The 22,955-nt window shown below is 42.3% G+C and overlaps 1 protein-coding gene across 1 annotated transcript in view; it reads left to right on the top strand.

Annotated features, from left to right (window-relative positions):
* Window positions 1-22,955, top strand: part of negr1 (neuronal growth regulator 1) — a 782,727-nt gene that overhangs the window by 423,445 nt on the left and 336,327 nt on the right. The window lies entirely within an intron of this gene.

Raw genomic sequence — 22,955 nt, 5'->3', positions numbered from 1 at the left:
GTTAATTCTGTGTACGTTTTTGTATTTTTTTTTCCTTAATGATATTTTTTAAAATGGATTTCTTACCAAAAAGCTTGATTGTCAAATATTTAATGGCTCAGTTCTAGTGTTGGATACCTGATTTAAAATGCCATCCCTGGTGTAATTGTCATTAGTTGTTGATGCAAAATGCAATCAAATGCAATCAAGTCTACAGTCAAATTCATATTTGGCTGTAGATAGATAGATAGATAGATAGATAGATAGATAGATAGATAGATAGATAGATAGATAGATCAAGTCTACAGTCAAATTCATCTTTGGCTGTAGATAGATAGATAGATAGATAGATAGATAGATAGATAGATAGATAGATAGATAGATCAAGTCTACAGTCAAATTCATCTTTGGCTGTAGATAGATAGATAGATAGATAGATAGATAGATAGATAGATAGATAGATAGATAGATAGATAGATCAAGTCTACAGTCAAATTCATCTTTGGCTGTAGATAGATAGATAGATAGATAGATAGATAGATAGATAGATAGATAGATAGATAGATAGATAGATAGATACTTTATTAATCCCAAGGGGAAATTCACATACTCCAGCAGCAGCATACTGATACAAAAATTTCAGTTTTTAAAGGCTGACATTTTTATACAATGTCTACCCGATCCCGAATGAATGAGGTGATATCTGTTACAAGTTGTGGCGGACGGCTGTGGCACTTACCCAGCTGGGACACCTGTGAACTGGAAGGACCTGAAGGAGAGAATCTATACATTACAGTACCTCCTTTGGGCCACTAGATGGCAGTCCCCCAGTGCTGTGGTAACATCATGGTTTCCCACAGTGCTTCATGGGAAATGGAGTTCTGTGACACAGCCCTGTTGGATGCTGCCAGGGGGTGCTGTGATGACTGGGGAACCCTACTTAGTGCGGCTCCAGCCTTATCCAGGCCAAGCCTTTGGGACATCGGAAATACTTCTGGGGATCACTGCCTTCATTCTGGGAACCAGAGTCGGGAGAGAGAGGATGATGCTTGCCAGAGGAAGAGTGGAGGCGGAAAGACTGAGAGGCACAGAGAGGGAAAGAAGAGAAAGGCATTGCGGTGGGCTGTTCATTTTGTACTGTGCCTTGGAACTGTGCTTTGCTAGTGGAAAACACTTTGGGAAGAGTGAACAAGCTTCTTCCTGTCAGATTTCTTACTTAAAGGGTATCCACTTGGGGACATTAAATGTCAATGGGGGAACTACAACAGAAGACAGGAGAGGATGTGTAGAATTGCAGCACAAGAACCCCAACTGAGTGGATAAAATGTAACGTTTCACTGTGTCTAGTGGTAAACAGAAAGGGTATCATGGACTGGCAGTAAAGATTTCGATAAGAACATACAGTAACTATACATTGTCACGCATATACGTCAGGGGGTCGCCCTCCGGGTTCCTTCCTAAGGTATGTAATTCCACTATGGGGCGAGAGGGGGTGCTGCTGCTAACTTTGTTGTTTTCCTTTGCCTACACGGTGGCGAGAAACTGCCTAATGAAGGCGGTTGACTGCGCCCCTTCAGGTCCCAGGACCATAACAATCCAACCGCCCAGAAGGAGGTGTCACTTATAGATTGGAAGCTTGAAGAGATGGAGCTCCTTCAAATCCCAACTGAAGTGACAGGAAAAGCGTTGAGAGGCAGTTAGTTTGTTGTACAGAACGCCAGAGGGCGACTCATTCTGTTTGTTGTTGTGCCTTGGCACACTATGTTTTGTTAAACTGTTTAAATGGGGACGGCCAGGTTGGCAGCCCCAACATTTATCTTATTTTTTGACCCATCGTTTCCTTGGACGACCACATTGTGTGTGTGTGTTTTATTTAATATAACTGCAACTCCAATATTTTTTTGAGAGATTAAGTGCAAGAGAATGAATGTTGACAAAAGGGGGATCTGCTAGTGCCAAACAGTATAACTTTGAGAAGCTATAGGATATGACAGCTAAGCCTGGTGCAACAATAGTTGACAGACTTGGGTGCAAAAGAAACAGGATTCAAGGGTTGTGCATCATAAAATGTCTTGGTTATGTACTGTAAAATCAGTCATTCTCCAACCCTCTATATCCTAACACAGGCGTCTGCTGGAGCCAGTCCCAGCCAGCACAGGGCGCCAGCCCACTGCAGGGCATATACACACACACACACTGGGGACAATTTAGGATCGCCAATGCACCTAACCAGCATGTCTTTGGACCGTGGGAGGAAACCGGAGCACCCCCACATAGAACATGCAAACTCCACAGAGGGAGGACCCGGGAAACGAACCCGGATCTCCTAATTGCGAGGCATCAGCGCTACCACTGCACCACCTTACTGTAAAATCATCTTTTTGAATAGAAATCCCATAAGCACAATTTTTTTTGTTTTACATAGTTAGTAATGGTTTTAAATCTGTGGCCGGGTTCCAAATTGACAGTCTGAACAGCCAAAAAATTTTGGGATACCCATTGGTCGTCCCTTTTATTTGTCTTAGGATGAGAAAAAAATACAGTAAGCAAGAAAAGAACATAAATGGTGCGCAGAGATGCTTGTCTCTTCAGCAGGGATTCAAAATACGTTTGAAGTGGTTTGGCTTTAGTGGAGCTCCATCCTGTGGCTTGCTTGGGCCAAAAGTGATGTCCCCTTCCGGGACGCCCGGATTTTATGTCAGCTGGATCAGAAGTGGCGGAGCTAATTGTATTCACCAGGCAGCTTCTTGGAGAGAAGACAGCGTTAGCGGCAGCGCCCCCTCTCTCCCTAGTGGGTTATTACATACCTGGATAGAACTAATGAGGGAGTCCTCCGATGTATAGGCGTGACAAATCTAATAAATACTTTTGTTTAACTCTGTAGCAGTCCGGTGCCACTAAGATTCACACCGTCAAGATGACGGTGATTTATTTATTTTTTTTAGAGGATCCCAGGGATGCTCCCAGTCTTGGCCCACCTGCACACACTCACAAACAGAGACAAAATAAAGCACACTGGAAACTAGCAACAATTAAAGAATATAATGAAATTAAATAATATAAATGAAAACAATACCACCGCTGTACCCCTATGGCAATATTACATTAAACACAAAAAGACAACTCCACACAGCAAAGTCCATGGAATATCACACCGGATGTAATGAGAGATAATGAGAGTAAGTCCAGAGATCTGTATGTTGAAAGGGAATGAAAAAACAGTCCTAGACACTGTAAGGGTGAAGACGGATGGATGGTTCAGGAGCGCTCCTATACTTGCGGGAAAGCTGTGAATCCACAAACAGTCTTCAGCACACAGGTAGACAGACGATCCAGACCCCAACAACGAATACAATCCAGGGCACAGTGACTAAATATGGCTTAATTAACAGAAGGCAGTCCGACAGGTAAATGAAACACAAAATACAACAACAAAAAGCAGTTTTTTTCTCCCTTGGCCACCTGCCCTCCTTTTAAACTCCTCTGACCACCTTTGACCCTAACAGCCCCTGCAGGGACTGCTGGGAGATGCAGTTCTAACTAATACTAGCACTGCTGCAACTCTTTCAGGCAGATGTCGACTTTTGTCAAAAGGAGGGGTTGATGATGGTAATTAGCTGTAAACAGTGACAAAAACCCTCCGTTATGTTTTAGTTGGACTCTCTTTGCTAGAAGGAAAGTTAACTTCATTGGTTTGAACGAGGTTCCCTGTATTCGTGTGAGTAGCGAGGAGCAAACAATGGCAAAAATGTCATCGATATCTGGCGAGAGATCAAAGCGAATGTGTAAAGCAAAATACTCTATAGGTGACATTTTGTATAGTGTTGCTGAAATGGACTTTGATACAAAACGAATGTGAGGTACCAGCTAATCGTGGTGTTGAACAGGTTTGTGTAGGTGACGCGCCTACGGAAATGTTCACGGTTCTATTCAATAAGGGCACGCACAAAAAGGCGACCTTCAAAAGGGCGACCTCAATTGGGCGCGGAGAATAAAAGCGCACATAAATAAAAGCGATCTTCAAAGGGGTGACCTCAATTGAGCGCCGAATAAAGGCGCGCGTAAATAAAGGCGAGCTTCAAAAGGATGACCTCAATTGAGCGCCGAATAAATGCGGGCGCAAATAAAGGAGCGCTTCAAAAGGATGACCTTCAGAGCGAATTAAATTAATTGTCCTTGATTATGCTAATAGACCGCATCTCGAATATCTACGTGGCATTGCACATAATCTACAGCTTCAAGTGTAACTTGCTTTCACCTTTTTATACATTCAGTCATTGCCTTAATCTAATTTTCTGTAATTTTGAAAACAAGGAAATATAGAGAGCTTTAGAAATAGTTCGTTAGAAGTAGTTCGTTAGAAGTTCATGCATTAATTAATTGGATGTTTTAATATTCTTGCTTTCACCTTTTTATACGTTCAATCATTGCCTTTATCTAATAAATTTTCTGTAATTTTGTTGCGTTTGCCTTTATTCGCTGCTCCCAATTGACGTCACCCTTTTGAAGCACTCCTTTATTTATGCGCGCAGTTATTTGGCGCTCAATTGAGGTCATCCTTTTGAAGCTCGCCTTTATTTACGCGCGCCTTTATTCGGCGCTCAATTGAGGTCGCCCTTTTGAAGATCGCTTTTATTTATGTGCGGTTTTATTCGCCGCGCCCAATTGAGGTCGCCCTTTTGAAGGTCGCCTTTATGTGCGCGCCCTTATTGACGGATACCGGACTTTGATACAAAACGAATGTGAGGTACCAGCTAATCGTGGTGTTGAACAGGTTTGTGTAGGTGACGCGCCTACGGAAATGTTCACCTGGGAGGACAGCCACTTAGAAGGACACGGGGTATAAACCAGATTTCAATACACTGCAACCGCAACCGCTGCTGCTGCCCCTGTCATGTGAAGACAGCCTGGCAGCCAGCCTGTTGTGCGTTCCTGGTGAACTGGCAGGCACGGCACGCAGTGATAGTCGTTTTAGGCTGATTTCCTTGCTTTGTGAGTGTTTCAGAAAACTGCGTTTTTTTGTGGAAAAAATATTCAGCCCTGAAAGAGTTAAAACTTTGGAGTGTCACACTCACTACTCTTCAGCTGTCTGCAGCTCCTTTATTATCTATATATATATAAAATCCCTATGTGCGTCCAGGTGTCCGTGTGTAGGTGTCTTCTGGTGAAGTGCACATGCGCGCGGCACGGTGTGATGCGCGATATTACTGTCAGAGAAAGTTAGAGGTGTTTTACGGAAATACAAACAAGTATTACTGCGAGAGGAAATTAAAGGTACACAATACAGTGACGCATATTACAGCCACATACAAGCCAGTATTACTGTCAGAGGAGATTAAAGGCATATTACCGATGCGCACGCCTGTATTACCGCCAGAGAAAATTAAAGGTATACTGTATTACGGACGTACAAGCCAGCGGACGTACAAGACGGTATCCTTCAATAAGGGCGCGCACAAAAAGGCGAGCCTTAAAAGGCCGACCTCAATTGGGCGCAGCGAATAAAGGCGCACGTAAATAAAGATCTGCACCTTTGTTGCTCTTCACATATTCCAGAGCCATTTGAACTAAATTATCTACGAACGCCTTTATTCGCCGCGCTCAACTGAGGTCGCGCTTTTGAAACTCGCCTTTTTGTGTACGCCCTTATTGAACAGAGCCGTACAAGACAGTATTACTGTCACAGAAAATTAAAGACACACAATACACGGCGGCAGCCCACGAAGAACGGTCAGCTCAGCAAGTAAACATCAAAAAAAGAAAGGCTGAAAGAAAGAAAAATACGACCAACAAAAAGAATGAGGTCAAAGTCCCTTGCCATTTAATATAGACTGTTCCTACTAATGTTTATGCACTACTGTTCTAGCGCCCGTTATTGTAACGGGCCAAATGACTAGTATAATATAAAACAGAATAATAGCTGTTTATTTTGGGAGTATGATTTAGGTGCAACGATGCCAAAACCCCCTAGCACATAAGAGGTTAAAGTGGGGCCTAGCGATTTTTCCTTTGTTTGACGATGTTGATCAATAATGGCTAAAATGAACAGATCACAAGCTGTCAATGGAAGGTAAAGAGAACTGACAGCCCCGCATCAGAGCTGTGTTTGCTGCCAGCAGTTACTCAAGTCCTACTGATAAAGTAAAACAGCTCTTGAATTCACCATATCTTGAATTTCCAGTTCCCGTTATTCCTTCATGTGCTTTAAAGAGATGCATATTTAGTCTGCACTGTTCAGCTATTAAGAAAACAACCGAAGCGTTAAAATCTGATTTCTGATGTTTTTCTCACAAGTTAAATGAAAGCCGTCTTTATTTAACAAAAGAAAACATTGCCTGCCCGAGTCTGTAAAATGACTTTTTTGACACAATGAAAAATGGAATGCAGAGAAGTTTAGATTTTATGGTCCTACTTTCAATAAAAAATGGCGCAGTAAATATTAAAAGAAATCTTACTTTTCTGCTGTGGTTTTGGAATTTGGATGAGAGTGGAGTCAACCTTTTTAACATTTTAAAAGTACTGGTTCTTTAATGGGTTGTGTGTTTGTTTTTTTGTAGAACTATTGGTTGACAAAGCACCATTTTATTGTCGGAAGAGTTCTTTACATGTGAAGATGGTTGTTTCTGCTTTGGAAAACTCTTCAATATGTAGAAAATATGTATGGTAGGCTACCTAACAGGACACCAACAGATTAAGAAAACCTGTTTTATTGTCTGCCGTAGAAGTCCTTTTAAAATCAGGAGCCATTGCTATTGCACAGATCTCTTGCCGTCTATTTGTGGCGTAATAAAGACAAACACAAGCATAAAAATTTGGGTTTTTAGCCCTGTATTCTGTAAAAAAAAAAAAAGGTCTGCAATTTTCAACTCAAAAATCATCAGACACATGAGGGTGGGCAGATGGACAGCTTATAGGGTCAGACCGGAAATGAAAACAGTGGGATGCTGGGAAAATCGTGGTGATGGATCGGTAACTGACGTGATCAAATGGGGACCAGAGGGTAGAAAGGGACCCGGAAGTGCTGCGGTTCTTTAGTCGTCCGGGCAAGATTATGGCGGCGGTGCTTCGTTCTTTCTGAGGAAACAAAAAGAGAGAGGTTAGTACCCCTCCGCTGTCCCCTGGCGCGACTTGTCGCGGTGCACGTCGGGTCCTTAAGCTGCTCCCCATGCGCTCGTGTGTGACAGTGGTTATTTACTGTAGGGAGCCTGTTACACATCCAAATAAATAAACGGATCTGGAATGTTTATATGGATGGGTCTTTTTGGGAACCAAAAATGGTTCCCCTATGGCATTGCCACCCTTGCACCTTTATTTTTAAGAGCGGAGAACATGCAGGGGAGGACCTGGAACATGAACCAAGTGCCTTCTTGTCCTACACAAAATGTTACAATCTGAAATATATAAAGAAGATAATATTTGGGAAGAAGAAAAGAACAACCTGTTCACTAACAAAGTATTATAAATAAAGTATATAGAATGAAAATAGACAATTCTGCACTTGTTAAAATCCCAGAATCACAACATTTGCTGGCATTTTGGGGGGAAGCGGGACATGGGACAAATGACTGGAGGGAGCCTAAGAGTGTGAAGGTTAGGAGTCCTCTAATCAGGAAGTGGGTTGCTAAAAAACAAAGTTGCGACTGCTTTCCATCGATCAGGAGCTATAGATGGCGGTGCTCCAGGAGTGTCACAGACACCCGTATCGTTGCTTTCTTTTTTGAGTAAAGCCTAAAGCTTTTAATGAAATCTGGAGTTCTTCGATTCTCCTCATACCCCAGAGCCTATTTATGTCAGGAGAATCTCTGTGTTTTCACAATAGTTCAGCAAAAGCAGTAGCTGAAGAAACACTGGGCTCAACAAAGGGATTCCAGCTGCACAGTAATGATGAAAATAACTGATTTAAGTTTAACAAAGGGACTCATGGGATTAGTGTCTATCCAGGTCTCTATTAACTACAATGAAACCAAACGAAAAGGGAAAAACAAGTGCTAGAATAACTGCCGTCCACATTGTCATTGGAGGATTGTTTTTCACATTAGTAGAGTTAAAATAAAGTATTGCCTTTAATATACCAAAGCTTTAGTAAGCGTAACTTGGGAAATTCTCATATACTGTGTAATAATAACAAGCACACGGCATAAAGGTTTGGGGTTTTGGGTATACTGTATACTGTATACTGTAACAAAAAAGGTCAAATGGATTTCCAAAACAGAAAATTTACATCAGAAAACCAGGAATGGGTGGACGGACATTTTAAATTAGGGACATAGAATGCTGGGAAGGCGCAGTGGTGGATGGGTAATGGACGTCATCAATGAGGGACCCGATGAGAGAAAGGAACCCGGAAGTGATGGTGTTTTGTTTGTCCGGGATGGATTATGGTGGTGGCGCTTTGTCCTTTCTATGAAAAGAGAGAGGTTAGTACCCCGCCTTTGTTCCCTGGCACGACTTGTCGCGATGCGCGTCGGGTCCTTAAGCTGCTCCCCATGCGCTCGTGTGTGACAACTGTTAAACCCACATCTGGCTTAACTACCATAATATAAAAATGGCGTTTTCCATGAGAACATATCATGGGTTAAGGTGAGTAATTCTTGCCCCATTTCTGATCATCTTCAGATATAAAGGGCGAATGAAGTGTGCATTCATAGCTTTGAACAAAACAAAATGTTTACGGTGATTTTTTTATTTGTCTATACAGTAATTCTTGAGGCACTTCCAGTAAAATATATATTCATCCATTTTTAAAACCAACCATTCTACAACCTGACCTCCATAGCTTATCCATTTAGTATATGACTGGTAAGGGGAGAGAGTTAGCAGATATGATTTAGAGAAGGAAGGTTGACATATTAAGGATAGAGCTGCCAGGCAAGAGAAAAAGAGGAAGGCCTAAGAGAAGGTTTATGGATGTAGTGAGAGAGGACATAAAGGTGATGGGTGTAACAGAACAAGATGCAGAGGACAGAAAGATATGGAAGGAGATGATCCGCTGTGGCAACCCCTAACGGGAGCAGCTGAAAGAAGAAGATAGATAGATAGATAGATAGATAGATATTAATCCCAAGAGGTGAAGCAATGGCAACCTTAGGAACTTTATGGAAGAGTTGCTGGAGCTTTAACAGATTTAGTTATCTGGTGTCTGTGGTGGGCTGGCACCCTGCCCGGAGTTTGTTCCTGCCTTGCGCCCTGTGCTGGCTGGGATTGGCTCCAGCAGATCCCCGTGACCCTGTGTTAGGGTATAGTGGGTTGGAAAATGACTGACTGACTGAGTTATTTGTTGTACACCTAGAGTTCCTGTTGTACTGTACCCCGTCCTGTTCCTAACCAAACCGGACACAGGCAGACACTAGGCACAAGTCCAACAACACTCACGGCTTTATTTTAATGTGGGAAACGCTTCCTCTTCATTTCCCACCAAGCACAAATAAAGCAGCACACAGCACTTTGCCTTCTTTTCTTTTTCTTTTTCCTCCCAACTCTGGTTTCTTGTTTTTAATCTTAGTTTTGGTTTATAATTTGTGAAATGTCTCACACTTACTGTTTAATTGCTTTGAGAAGCGTATTTCTGTATTATACTAAAATGTATTAATTAAACAATTTGTTTCGTAACAGAGAAGCAGAGAAGGCCAGCGGCTCATTATACATCTGAAGTAGACAGTAAGCGTATGTACACTTTTACAACCGATATCCTTGTGATTTTAACAATTTCATTAAGGCCAGCTGTCAGAAATTCATCAATGATCTGACTCAGCAGAGCTTGCTTGATTTCTAAAAAAAAGTTCCTATACTTTATTCTGTTGGGCCTTGAGTATTAACTGCCAGTTTTAGGCCTGAATTGGCTCTTGGGCCAAGCCTTTACTAATGAGGCCATCTTATCTGCTTGAACTCTGAAAACCCAACCAAAATAGCAGCTAAATTTAAAGTTGAATGTTAATCAAACACACACACATACATCTTTTGGAGACACTCAATAAAATGGATGAGAACCTGTAGAGAACATGTAACCATTATTAACGTAAGCAAGTGAAAATCTGATCAAGGATAGGCCTTAACTTTCCTTCTCACTCTCTGTACAGTAGTGCTAATTTTCTGGCTTTTCCCATGTAAAGAAGACAGAAGTTTCAAGGTAAGGTAGTCATACTCATTAATCATGGTGTCAGAGAATGGTGACATGTTACTGTTGTGATACGGCAACACAAACACAGCAAAAGGGTGTGAACCCTTCAAAAATAGCTTAACAAAGCAAGCCTGGGACTACACTAGCCTGTCCAGAAAATGCTCGCCACAAAGCAGACAAACCCCAAATGCTACCCTCAGGCTGCAGCCTCCACATGACTAAAAATGGAGAGCTGGCTGTAAAAGTTTAAAATACACAAAACGTATGTTGTGAGAGTGAGGAACAGTTAAAACCTTTGGCTTGATGCGACAAGTCTACATGGAAACCTTAATCTGCGAACACAATGAAAAGTAAACATTACAATAGTATAAAGCCATCAAGAATGTGCCTAAAAAGGCAATCCAAGGTAAACACGTTCCAATACACAATCCAAAGGCAGTAGTTCAATAAACAGAACAAAACAATTCAGAAATCAGAAAATAAATCAACAACCTTTGTCACACATGCGTATCCAAGGATCTCCTCGCTGGCTCACTCAAGATGTGTGACAATCCGTCAAAGCAAGTGGGGGTGCAGTCGCTAATTGTGTCTTCTCCCTTTCTCCCTGCAGCTCCAAGAAACTGCCCAATGAGGGCTTCTAGCTCCACTCCTTCTGATCCTCACGAGATAAAAAGCTTGAGTGCCTGTGAACGAATAGTCTTTTGAGACTGAGACCTGACCAGTCTAGCACTCCTAATTAGCTCCATTCTTGGTTTAAGTTTGGCTGAAGAGAGCCTCTTATTTTTGTTACTTGTTCTTCCCTTGGGGAAGCCACCAGAAGGCATTGACTTTGAGTTAGAGAAAAACAAAAGAAAAGACATTAAACGGGACAACCCGGTTGGCATCGCAACTATTCCTTTGTTGTCTTCCTACGCTCGACCACACCAGTAATACAGTGGAACTTCGGTTTGCGAGCATAATTCGTTCCGGAAACGTGCTCGTAGTCCAAAGCACTCTTATATCAAAGTGAATTTCCCCATAAGAAATAATGGAAACTCAGATGATTTGTTCCACAACCCAAAACTATTCATATAAAAATGATTAATACAAAATATAAAGTAAAAATACATAAAACAAATTAACCTGCACTTTACCTTTGAAAAGAATCATGGCTGGTGTGAGTGAGTTTCTAAACTCTTGTGGATATCCACCCAACTGGACAACATGCAGAAGAGCGTCCCAAAGCAATTGCAGTCTCCCAGCACTGTAGCAGTTCGCCATAAAAGCGAATCCGAAAACATCGTGGACATGCTATAAGCGCCTGCCATCGATGAGTGATACAAGGAACAAGGGACATTATAAATGCGCAGGGCCCGGCCTGACTGCTGTGTCTGTTTCAAGCTGAATAAAGCTGGTGTTGCTAAAGTAGTGAGACTCAGCTTTGTGTTTTAGTGTGCAAGACGGGGACTCGCATGTCACAGCACACACGCACGCGCGATTACACACACACACACACACAAGCACGCGCGCACACACAGTCACAATGCTAATGCTATAGTAAACAGTATACGCTGGTATGGATGTTTACTATGAGTGAGGCACGCGACTCAGACAGAGAATAGGAGATGATTGCCCACAATCCCACAGTGAGAGAGAAAAGAACCATCAGTTCAGTTGTGATCACATGACGCTCAGCAGACAAAGCGTATACATACTGGTACTGCAAGACCTCGCTCGTTTATCAAGTCAAAATTTATCAAAAATTTTTGCTCTCACTCGTAAACCAAGTTACTCACAAACCGAGGTTCCACTGTACTCACAAAACCTCTACACAAACTCAATGATCCACTGCTGGGTCCTTCTCTCTGACTTCAATATAGTGGCAGAAATCAGGCAGTGATATCAGGGTGGCCCTGCCCCATAAAGTACTGGGAATGGAGTCACATTTAAAGACACAGTAACACTCTTGTCCTCATGAGTACCTGGAGGAAAGCCCAAGCAAACACAGAGAGAATGTGTAAACTCCACACAGACAGCAGCTAACCAAGGTTTCAAACCCAAGACTTGGGAGCAGAACTAAGTGCTGTGCCACCCCTGAAGCCTTAACTCACCATAGTTAAAGAAATGTTGGCTATAACATTCAAATGTTATGAATAGTCTGGTTTCTTATGTGGCATTTAGCTGCAAGATTAGTAAACCTTTAAGAAATCATGACTAACCTGCAAGCTCACGAAATGCAGCGGTGACAGACACAACATACTTCAGAATAAACCTCTGGGGTTTATTTTACTATGGAAACGATAAATTAGTTCTTAGTATTTTGATAGGCAGGCTTTGCACTATCTAAAGCAATATAAGCCTTCCTTTAAACAGTTTACTTATACAAATTATTCCCTATTTGCTTCATCGGAGCACACAATTCATTAATTTGCACAGGCCAGAGGAAAAGCTTACTGGTCAATAATTGAACATATCCATTTAATCTTCTTTCTGGAACAGAGATACCGAGCTCTGCTCTTAGCAGGTATCTCCGCCATCTTCAGGGACCAGAAGAGTTTTGTTAATTAACAAGTTTGATATCATTTTCTTCTGAACTACTTGTAAAATCCCTTCAGGCCCAAGGGTTTTGTTTGTCTTTAAGGCACCTTTGGAAATGGTGTAATACATCTGACACTTGAGTTTTAAAATCCTTTAATACAGATCTTATTCTTAATTCAGCCTGGGGCCTTACATTAATTTCTTCTTTAGCATAAACTTGAGTTAACACTTTATTTAGTCCATTAATTAATTTCTGGACATTTTAAATATCATCCCTGACAAACATTATCTCAGTCTCTTCATGGATTTTTTTTTAGCCTTTTTGGACAAATATTATATGCATCATATAATCAAAAGATCAATACTTCCCAAGGGATGCCCAATTTAATGTCCAAGATGAAAATAGAGGTTTCATTATAAGTGAGGTTGAGGTTGTGCTGCTATAAGATCTAAACTCCTTAGTATCTGGAGAAAGAACGAATGCCAGCATCCAGTTGGCAGATTGTTTATACTGTATATAGCAGGAACTGGAGGAGGCTTGTGATGGTCGGGCAGCAATGATGTCAGGTATCTTCTGGAGAATTCCTCCATTCTACTGATGGAAATGGAGAAGAGTTTAGCAACTGTGTCGTACCCCTATTCTTCCCAGTTGTTTATCCTCAGCAGACCCTACGAAATACTCAATACCATTCTCATTTGTTTAACAATATATATTGTCATGCATGCGTACCAGAGGGACAACTTCTGGGGTCACCTAAAGTAAATAGTATCACCCCGGGATGAGAGGGGATGCTGCCACTAGCAGACTTGTCTCCTTTGTCCCTCACACCCTGGAGAAACTGCCCTTGAGGGCACTGAACAGAAAGAATCCACATCCCTTCCTGTCTGCACCATATAAAAGCAGAGCCACCACAAAAGATGGTGGCTCATTTTGATGTGGAACTGGCTTTCATGTTGACTTAGCCAAACCTGTTGTTGATTGTCAAGATAAGAAGACAACTCTCTATTTAAAGAATCTGCACAGTGAAGTGCTTAATTCTGTTGTCTCCTTTTGCTTTGAATTAAATTAGCTTTTTGTTGCTCAATTGGCACCCCAAACCTAAATTCAACATTCCTCAGGAATATTGATATGACAGCCTCATGTAGTTGCTGCAGATTTGATGGCTGCACATCCATTTTGTTCCACCAAATCTCAAAGGTGCTCTATTGGATTGAGATCTGGTGACTGTGGAGGCCATTTGAGTCCAGTGGACTCATTGTTGTGTTCAGGAAACCAGTTTGAGATGATCTGAGCTTTGTGAATGTTATCCAGCTGGAAGTAGCCATCAAAAGATGAGTACACAGTAGTCATAAAGGGATAGACATGGTCAGCAACAATACTCAGGTAGGTTGTGGCATTTAAACAATGCCTAATTGGTACTAAGAGGCCCAAAGTGTGCCAAGAAAATATCTCCCACACCATTAAACCACCACCACCAGCATGAACTGTTAATACAAGACAGGATGGATCCACATTTTTATGTTGTTGACGCCAAATTCCGACCTTTCCATCCAAATGTTGCAGCAGAAATCGAGACTCATCAGACCAAGAAATGTTTTTCCTACCTAAACCATATTCTCTAGTCTTGATGTACATGTCCAATATGATGGTATCGATGATTCTGTCTTAGAATTTAATTCTTCTTGTAAAATGGTTTTAGACTCAATTGCTCTGCTCAAGATACGCTATAATAAGGGAAGACCTGCTCCCTGGCTAAATGAAACTATGCGATCGCTGCGCCGCACCTGTCGAACTGTGGAATGGCGTTGGAAAAAAGATGGACTGATTGTTTCTAAGCAGATTTTTAGGACTTCTCTATTCAACTTCCAGGATGCAGTTAAGAAAGCTAAGCATGATTTCTTCACTAATTTAGTATCCCGTCATTCCAAGAGTGCTAGGGACTTATTTAATTCAATTAATGCGGCCATTCACCCTCATTCTATGACGGGATTAAATAGTACTGTTCTTTCATGAGAGCGGTTTATTTCATTCTTTGTCAGTAAAATTGATACAATCCGCTGTGGTATTGTTCCAACTGGCTATGAACTTCCAACTGTTAATCATGGCATTGTCTTGGAATCTTTTGATCTTGTCTCACTTTCACAGTTAAAAAGTACTATTGACACCCTTAAAGCTACTCTCAGTCCTCTTGATATTGTACCACCACGCCTCTTAGTTGAAGCCTTGACATTTTGGGTCCATCTTTACTAGCCATTATCAATGGTTCTATTAGTGAGGGTGCTGTGCCCTCATTTTTTAAACATGCTGCGGTGCGCCCCTGTCTAAAAAAGGCAGAATTAGATCCTGGAGTTTTAGCCAATTTTTGCCCGATTTCCCAATTGCCATTTCTGGCTAAAATATTAGAAAGAATTATTTATAATCAATTGGTTGATCACCTTAACTCCAATAATTTATTTGAGATCTACCAATCTTACTTTAGGCTTTTATCATGGTGTTGAAACGGCCCTCCTAAAAGTATTCAATGACATCTCTATTATTACTGACTCAGGTGGAGCTGCAGTCCTTGTCCTCCTTGACTTGTCTGCTGCCTTTGACACTATTGACCATGAGATGTTGCTGTTGCGGCTTGAACATCTTGTTGGGCTTAAAGGGGCTGCTCTTAACTGGTTCAGGTCATATCTAATTGGTAGACACTTTTCAGTGACTTTAAATTCCTCTTTTCCGTCTACTGCTCCTCTTAAATGTGGTGTTCCTCAGAGATCCATTTTGGGTCCTACTTTATTCTCTATCTACCTTCACCCTATTGGAGCTATTTTTAGGAAATTTAACATTCTTTTCACTGCTATGCCGATGATACACCGGTTTATATTCCCATCTGCAACTCAGCAATGAATCAACTGCACAACTGTCTTTTTGAACTAAGATCATGGATTTCTAATAATTTTCTTGATCAGAATCAAAATAAAATGGAGGTGCTTATAGTGGGTCCATCAGCTAAAGCCCAAATTGGTCTTGGACTTCTCGGCTCTTTCTCTGTCTTTTGCAAACCTCAAGTCCGCAATCTTGGTGTTATCGTTGACAGTAACCTCTCTTTTGAGAAACAGATTAATTCTGTAGTCAAGAGTTGCTTTTTCTAGCTTCGTCTTTTAGGTAAGATCAAGACTTTTTTATCCTCTAGGGATCTTGAGAAAGCTACTCATGCTTTTATCTTTTCTCGCCTTGATTACTGCAACTCGCTGTATTCTGGGATTAGCAAATCCCTGATACATGGGTTACAGTTGGTCCAGAATGCTGCCGCTCGCTTTCTGGTTGGGGCAAGAAAGTCTAATTCTGTTTCTCCAATATTAGCTTCTTTACACGGGCTGCCTGTCAGTTTTCGAATTGATTTTAAAATCTTGTTGCTAGTTTTTAAATCTTTACATGGGCTTGCTCCTGTCTATTTATCTGAATTGTGTGCTTTACACCAGTCATCTAGAGAGCTTAGATCTTCTGGTCAGTTGTCTCTTGTTGTCCCTCGTACCAAGTGTAAAACTAAGGGGGACAGACAGGGCTTTGGCAGCTGCTGCTCCTCGCCTGTGGAACTCGTTATCTCATTACGTAAAGGAGTCATCTACAATTGAACTGTTCAAAACAAGATTAAAGACTCATTTCTATTCACTTGCTTTCCGTGACCTTCAGTAATACTGATGGTTTACTCATTGTGATTATGTAACATTACTTCTATTTATTATTTATTTTATTTATGTTCATTCATTTTATTTCTTTTATGTTATTTATGTTAACTATATGTTTTTTTTCCTTCTATTATTGTAAAGCACTTTGGCCACAGCATTCCTATGTTATTTTAAATGTTCTATATAAATAAATTGACATTGACTATCTTCTATTATCCAGTTTTGTTGAGCCCATGTGTATTGTCACCTCAGTTGCCTGTTCTTAGCTGACAGTAGTGTCACCCGCTGTGGTCTTCTGCTGCTGTAGCCCATCTACTTCAAAGTTCGATGTGTTGTGTGTTCAGAGATGCTCTTCTGCATACCTCGGTTGTAAAGAGTGCTTATTTGAGTTACTGTTGCCTTTCTATCAGCTCAGACCAGTCTGGCCATTCTCCTCTGACCTTTGGCATTTTCACCCAGAGAAATGCCGCTCACTGGGTATTCTCCCTTTTGCGATCCATTCTCTGTAAATCCTAGAGATAGTTATGCATACAAATCCTGGTAGAGCAGAAGCTTTTGAAATACTCAGACCAGCCCGTCTGGCACCAACAACCATGCAACGTTCAGAGTTACTGAAATCCTCTTTCTTATGCTCGAGTTAAACTTCAGTAGGTTGTCTTGACAATGTCTGCAGGCCAAAATGCATTGAGTTGCTGCCATGTGATTGGCTGATTAGATATTTGCATTAAGAAGCAGATGAAGATGGCCGGTGAGTGTAATGTTATTTTGGTAATGTACAGTACAGTGGAACCTCGGTTCACGAACGTCTCGGTACACGTACAAATCGGTTTACGACCAAAAAGTTATCCAAACTTTTGCCTTGGTTCACGACCACACACTCGGTATACGAACAAGCCAGGTTCCCTTTCGGTTTGTACGTGTTCAGTCTCTCCCTGTGCATTTCCTGTGCAGCGAGCAAGAGAGCGAGAGAGCTCAACACACACACACACACAGGCAGCGAGAGAGAGCAAGAGAGCCGCGCATACACACAGGAGCGCGCTAGAGAGAGGCGCGCACACACACAGGAGCGCGCTAGAGAGACACACACACACAGGCACTCCAGGCTCCGCAAAAGAGAGACACACGCACACACACACAGGCGCGCATGTGAGAGAGAGAGCGAGCGAGAGAGGGAGAGGGATGCATAAGGTAGAGAAGGCTTGTTTTTGTTTTCAGTTCTGTTTACAGTGATCGGTTCGTAGCCTGCATTGTTGCAATGTTACTTTTCTTGGTGGGTTATTAAATTACAGATTTTTCAAATGTTCATTTTTCCCCTGTGCTTAAAACTCATTAAAAAAAAGTGTTTTTAGTGAATGGTTCCTAGCACTATAGCGCGAACTATTGCAGTGTTAGTTTTCTCTGTTGTTCAAGGTTTTCTCAGTATTATTCAATGTTTTTACATTTAGTTTACTATTACGATGTGCATTCTATGGTATAATTAACTATATTTGTGCTCAAAAACTAAAATATATATATATTTACATACAGTTCGGAATGGATTAATTGTATTTACATATAATCCTATGGGGGAAATTGCTTCGGTTCACGACCAAATCGGTTTACGACCAAAGTTTTGGAACGAATTATGGTCGTGAACCGAGGTTCCACTGTATATGCACACATGCCATATTTCAACAGCAGTATACTGTAATTTTTTCTTTTTCTCTCAAAGCTGGAGCATTATAAAAAGTAGCAGTAGTCAGTAATATTGTCATATTAAAATTTGTTCAAATCAGTTTTTCCTAAAATTGCCTTTTTAACAAAATTATAGCCATTTATTTATTTCTTTTTGCTTAAACATCATATTGTTCCATTTATCCTGTTAATAGTCTAATGGTTCCTCAGGTCAAAAACAAGGTTTGGTTAAATGAGTGGATGATGATGCATCGGATTGTCACATTTATATTTCATTCATAATGGAAACTGTCAGAGTACAATTTAGATTATCATTTAAATTTTTCCAAAATGTGTTTGATTGGATAGATCTCTTTTCTATAAAATTATACTGTGAACTTTTGCTTGGTAGTCTCAGTAATTGTGATTCAAGAGGCTCTGTTATATTGAGTGCCCTGTTACGTGACAAGAAGTTTTTATTGCTTATTTGTACTAAATCTTTCACAAGCATACAGGGGTCGGACAAAATAATGGAAACACCACATGACTTTGATGTAAATAAATCCCCATTACAAATTCAGCTGCAAAGGTGAGTCAAATGAGTTTGATGGTCAATTAGCAGTATGCGTCAGCTGTAAAGAGATTTGACAATTAACACACTGATGTGTGACTTTTTAAAGCAGTATGCGGTACCTGAGAGTCCCAAAGTGGCTAAACAGTCAGAGCCCAAATAGCAATTGAATTAATCATAAAAACAAAATAACGTAATGCATGAAAATGAGCAGTCTCAAAAATAATGACAGCATATGCCAAACATGGACAAATTCCATCGGCAAAGTGAAATGGTTACAAGTCGCAACTCACCAACGTGGATAGATGGCTTCTTTATGGCGTCGCTCCTAAATGATATAAAGTACTTCCTCAAAAATGGCCACAGAACTGAATGGGCATCTCTGTGAGCCAGTCTTAACAAAAAAACTGTAGGCTGTGAGGTTCACAAAGCTGGAGTTCATGTCAGAGCTGCTGTTCAGATAAAATGTAACATGTAAAGATGTGTTGTCCTGATCCCTCTGAAATGATTAATCTGATCCTACGTTATCTGTCTTTCCTCCAAGTTTACTATCTTCTGAAAACGTAACCAGATTGCCATTTGTACCCTTGCCCAGATCATTTATATATATTAAAGCTCCGTCCACGTAGTAATGAAAAGAGACAAACTTTAAAAATCAATAAACAAACAGGTATAGCTAGCTAAGCGGAGGCAAGGTACGCTCTAAAATGTGGTCAGAAGTAGACCGATTTGAACAGACGCTAGCGCATGAGTGAGAATGGCCTGGCCCAGCTCCCTACTCCTGATGTCATGCTTCCCCCTTTACCTTGGCCCACAGCTTCTGTCTTGGAGTAGCATGAATATATCGCTCCTGCAAGTGAACTGTGATTCTTAGCGCGATGACAGAAGTCGCAAAGTCAACTGGAATGTTAAAGCAAATTATAGAAAAAAATCCGATTTAAATCCATCAAGTAGTTCTCTCGTTCGCTAGCTAAGCGGAGGTAAGGTACGCCCTGAGGCTTGAACGTGAGAGAGAAGGGCACCACCCCTCTCCCCTTAGTCCGCTGCGTCTCTCTTGGATTCACGCAAATAAATCGGTACCACAAGCGAACTGTGACACAAAGTGCAATAAGAGGAGTCGCAAAATCAACCAGAATGTTCAAGCAAATTATAGAAAAAAAAAAACGATCTAAATCCATTAAGTAGTTCTCTCGTTTGCTAGCTAAGCGGGGTTAAGGTTACACCCCAAGGCTGGTACGTGAGTGAGGAGGGCCTCGTCCCTCTCCCCTTGGCCCGCTTCATCTCTCTCAGATTCGTGTAAATAAATCGGTACTGCAAGTGAACTATGATTCTACGTGCAATGAGAGAAGTCACAAAATCAACTGGAATGTTCGAGCAAATTATAGAAAAACACCCGATCTAAATCTGTTAAGTAGGTCTCTCATGAAAAGTGGACAGACATACAGACAGACAGACGTTGGATTTTATACATAGAGGGAACAGCAGAATTGACTCTGAGGAATACCGCTTTTAACATCACATAATTCTGAAAGGATCCTCTCTCCATAACCCTTTATTCTCAGTTTTGAATACAATTTTGTATCCACCAACACAAAGCACCTTGAAAGCCCATTTCTGGAAGGTTTGATTTCCTAACACTAACTTCAAGTGCCTGCATGTTAACTGTTAAAAATCGAGGATGATTTAAGTCTTCAAATTACCAGAATATTCTTTATTCCTTTAACACCCCTCACTCACACCTTTACATGTGTAAATCCGCACTCACATACAATCTCACATCCATTTCACTATTCACTCTGTTGCTTTGCAAGCAAGGAAAAAAACTTCTTACATGAATACATATCATGCCATGCTGGTTTAGCTGCCTGTTTTGTAATGGAAGGGTCCAATGGTGACCCTATCTTCACCTAAGGACCCTGAAATTCCGACTTTTTTAAGTCACACTTACCCCCAGGCTGTTGCCGAGATTCAGCTGCAATTGTGGTTATCATTAGGGTGAACTAGAGTTAACTGAACCTATCGTTAGAATCTTTCCTTTCTTCACTTATCACTGGACCCCAGGTGGTTCATTAGAAATAGTTCAACGCGAAACAAAATTGGGGGTTCAAAATTCAAACTTTCATTCCCTCAATATAGAATAACCTTTTCTAAAGTAAGATTCCTAATGGGCCAAACACAGAAGCAAAGGAAACCAAAAGCTGAGCGTGCCAACTCCTAACAGTACAACCTGGATGGATAGCAGCTGTTCTTGCCAGAAGTCTAGGCACCCAATGGGTCTCGATATCAGGTGGCTCTTTCCGTCTTTGGTAGGTCTTTGATTTGGTGTGGTCTCTGGATGAAAATCAAAGGAAGAAGAGAGACGTCAAGCTTCTGGCAAGCCACTCATACTTATGCCAGTTGTAGCGTGGCAACATAATAATAGGTATTACTTTTTTATGTCTGTGATGAGTTGCATTTTGTTTTCGTTGTCCTGTTTACTATCATGGATGTGTGTGTATGTAAATGTTGTCCCCGTAAGTAAAATGGGGAAGGACGATGAAGGGAGACTGCAACCCTGAGAAGGAAATTTGCTGTTTAATCATCTATTGACATCCGGGACATTCAGTTTTAAATGAGAGGAGCGGAAAAGAAGAGAGAGGCGAGGAAACAGAAAGGAGATCAAAAGAAGAAAGCAACCAATTTACGCATTCATTTTCCAACTCATCACTTCTGTTCATTGTACAGTTCCACTTCTTGTTTTTTCAGTATCCGGATCATCATCACGACAACCAGTCCAGAGAAACCCCGGGGTTTGGATTCATACCAGTCATTGCCAAGGACTTTCACAGTGAGGTTGTTTTGTATTTCGGGAAGAAGCAAAATATCACTTCAGCCAATATTCAGTTACCGCTGGACATTATTAGCTTTGGACTCAATTACCACATACATTTCTACTGCCATTTATCATTAATCTGTGTTTGTGTTCCATGTTTATTCATTTATTTTTTAGGGGGTGTGAAAGGGTGTTTCCTGGACACAGACAGGCAGACACGTTTACAGCCATCACCACACGTTTATTTACAATTCCCTACTATTATATACAAGTCCTTACGTGCACCACACCAACAAACCCCACAGTCTCCCAAAGTCCTGGCTCCTTCAGCCTTCTCTCTCTTCTTCACACAACACACTCGGGCCTCTCCTTGCCCCCTCTGCACCGGCCTTGTCCTCCTCCTACCCGACTCCAGCCTTGATTGCAGGGTGGCGGCTCCTTAAGTAGGTGGCTGATTGCAGGCCGCACCCAGCCACCTGCGACATGACTCCCCCGCTAGCTGAGACCTCCAGGGACCAGCGGACTGTTCCGCGAGGACGTGAACCCCTCGGCGGCAAGCCAATACTTCCGTAACCTAGGGCCCGATCCTAGAAACAAAACAGAAAAACAAGGGCGGAGGCATTGCCCTGACGCAGCCCCACGGTTCGTCCTTAGTTGGGCCAATGCTCTCGGCCCCGATCGGCACCCCGATGCGCTCTTTTTCAGCCTCCCAACCCGAGCAGTCTGTGCTCCCCGCCACGGGACCACCAGTGGGATCACGCTCCGTTTCCACCTCTCAGCCAATGGGTATTTTCTCTGCCTCCGCAGAGGATGGCCCTTTGAAGTACGTGCGCACTCAGCAGCACGTCCTCCCTTATCAGAGGAACTGGCTTCCCCAAGCCGCTTCCTCCATTTACTTTGGGACTCCGCGACGGTTCGGATCTGCCTATTGTAAGAGGGCAGACCCAGCCCCGCTGGCGTCCGGAGTTTCACGGGGTCAGTCTCCCTTACCTTCCCCGCTGTGCCTCTCCGTCCAGGAGCTCCTGCAGCGCGCCGATCCTCTCTTGCCTGCGGCTCTCGATCCGACGCCACTGCCATCCCTCCTGACTCCAGCGTCTCCGCCCAGAGGGCACATCGCTCGGCTGGCAGCGATAGCACAAGGCACAGTTGTTCTTGCAGCTCCTGTAAAACCGCTGCCAAGGAGAGAGAAGCAGCTGGCGGTGGGCTTACCTTGCCAGTAGTTCCACTTACCGACTGCTCTCTATGGGCGCTTCCCTGCAGCCCACTCGGGTTTCTGTGAAGCACAGGACGGACATTCCCTGCTCTCGCCTCCGACCAATCACTGGCAAGAGAACAGGACACGCTGTCCAATCCCGTGCCTTTTAGGAGGAGGGACTTCTGGTCGGCCATCTCGCTCCCCTCTCTCACTGGAGAGCGATTCTCCGGGCAGCTCTGCTGCTGCTGCGGCTTCCCCAGCTGCAGCCTCTCCTTCTCGGCAGCCTCCTTCTTGGCCACCATGTCGGTGAGCCGCCCCTGAAACACAAAGTCCCACCACGGACCTCCACTGGTCTGCGATACCGTGTTTCCCTGCGGGGTTGGGTGCACGCCGCCCCTGCGGCACGTGGGTGAGCTTGCCTGCTGTGCCGGGCCTT

Source organism: Erpetoichthys calabaricus, chromosome 10 (genome assembly GCF_900747795.2).
Source record: "Erpetoichthys calabaricus chromosome 10, fErpCal1.3, whole genome shotgun sequence".
Taxonomy (NCBI): Eukaryota; Metazoa; Chordata; class Cladistia; order Polypteriformes; family Polypteridae; genus Erpetoichthys; species Erpetoichthys calabaricus.
This window is presented reverse-complemented; position numbering and strand designations above follow the sequence as displayed.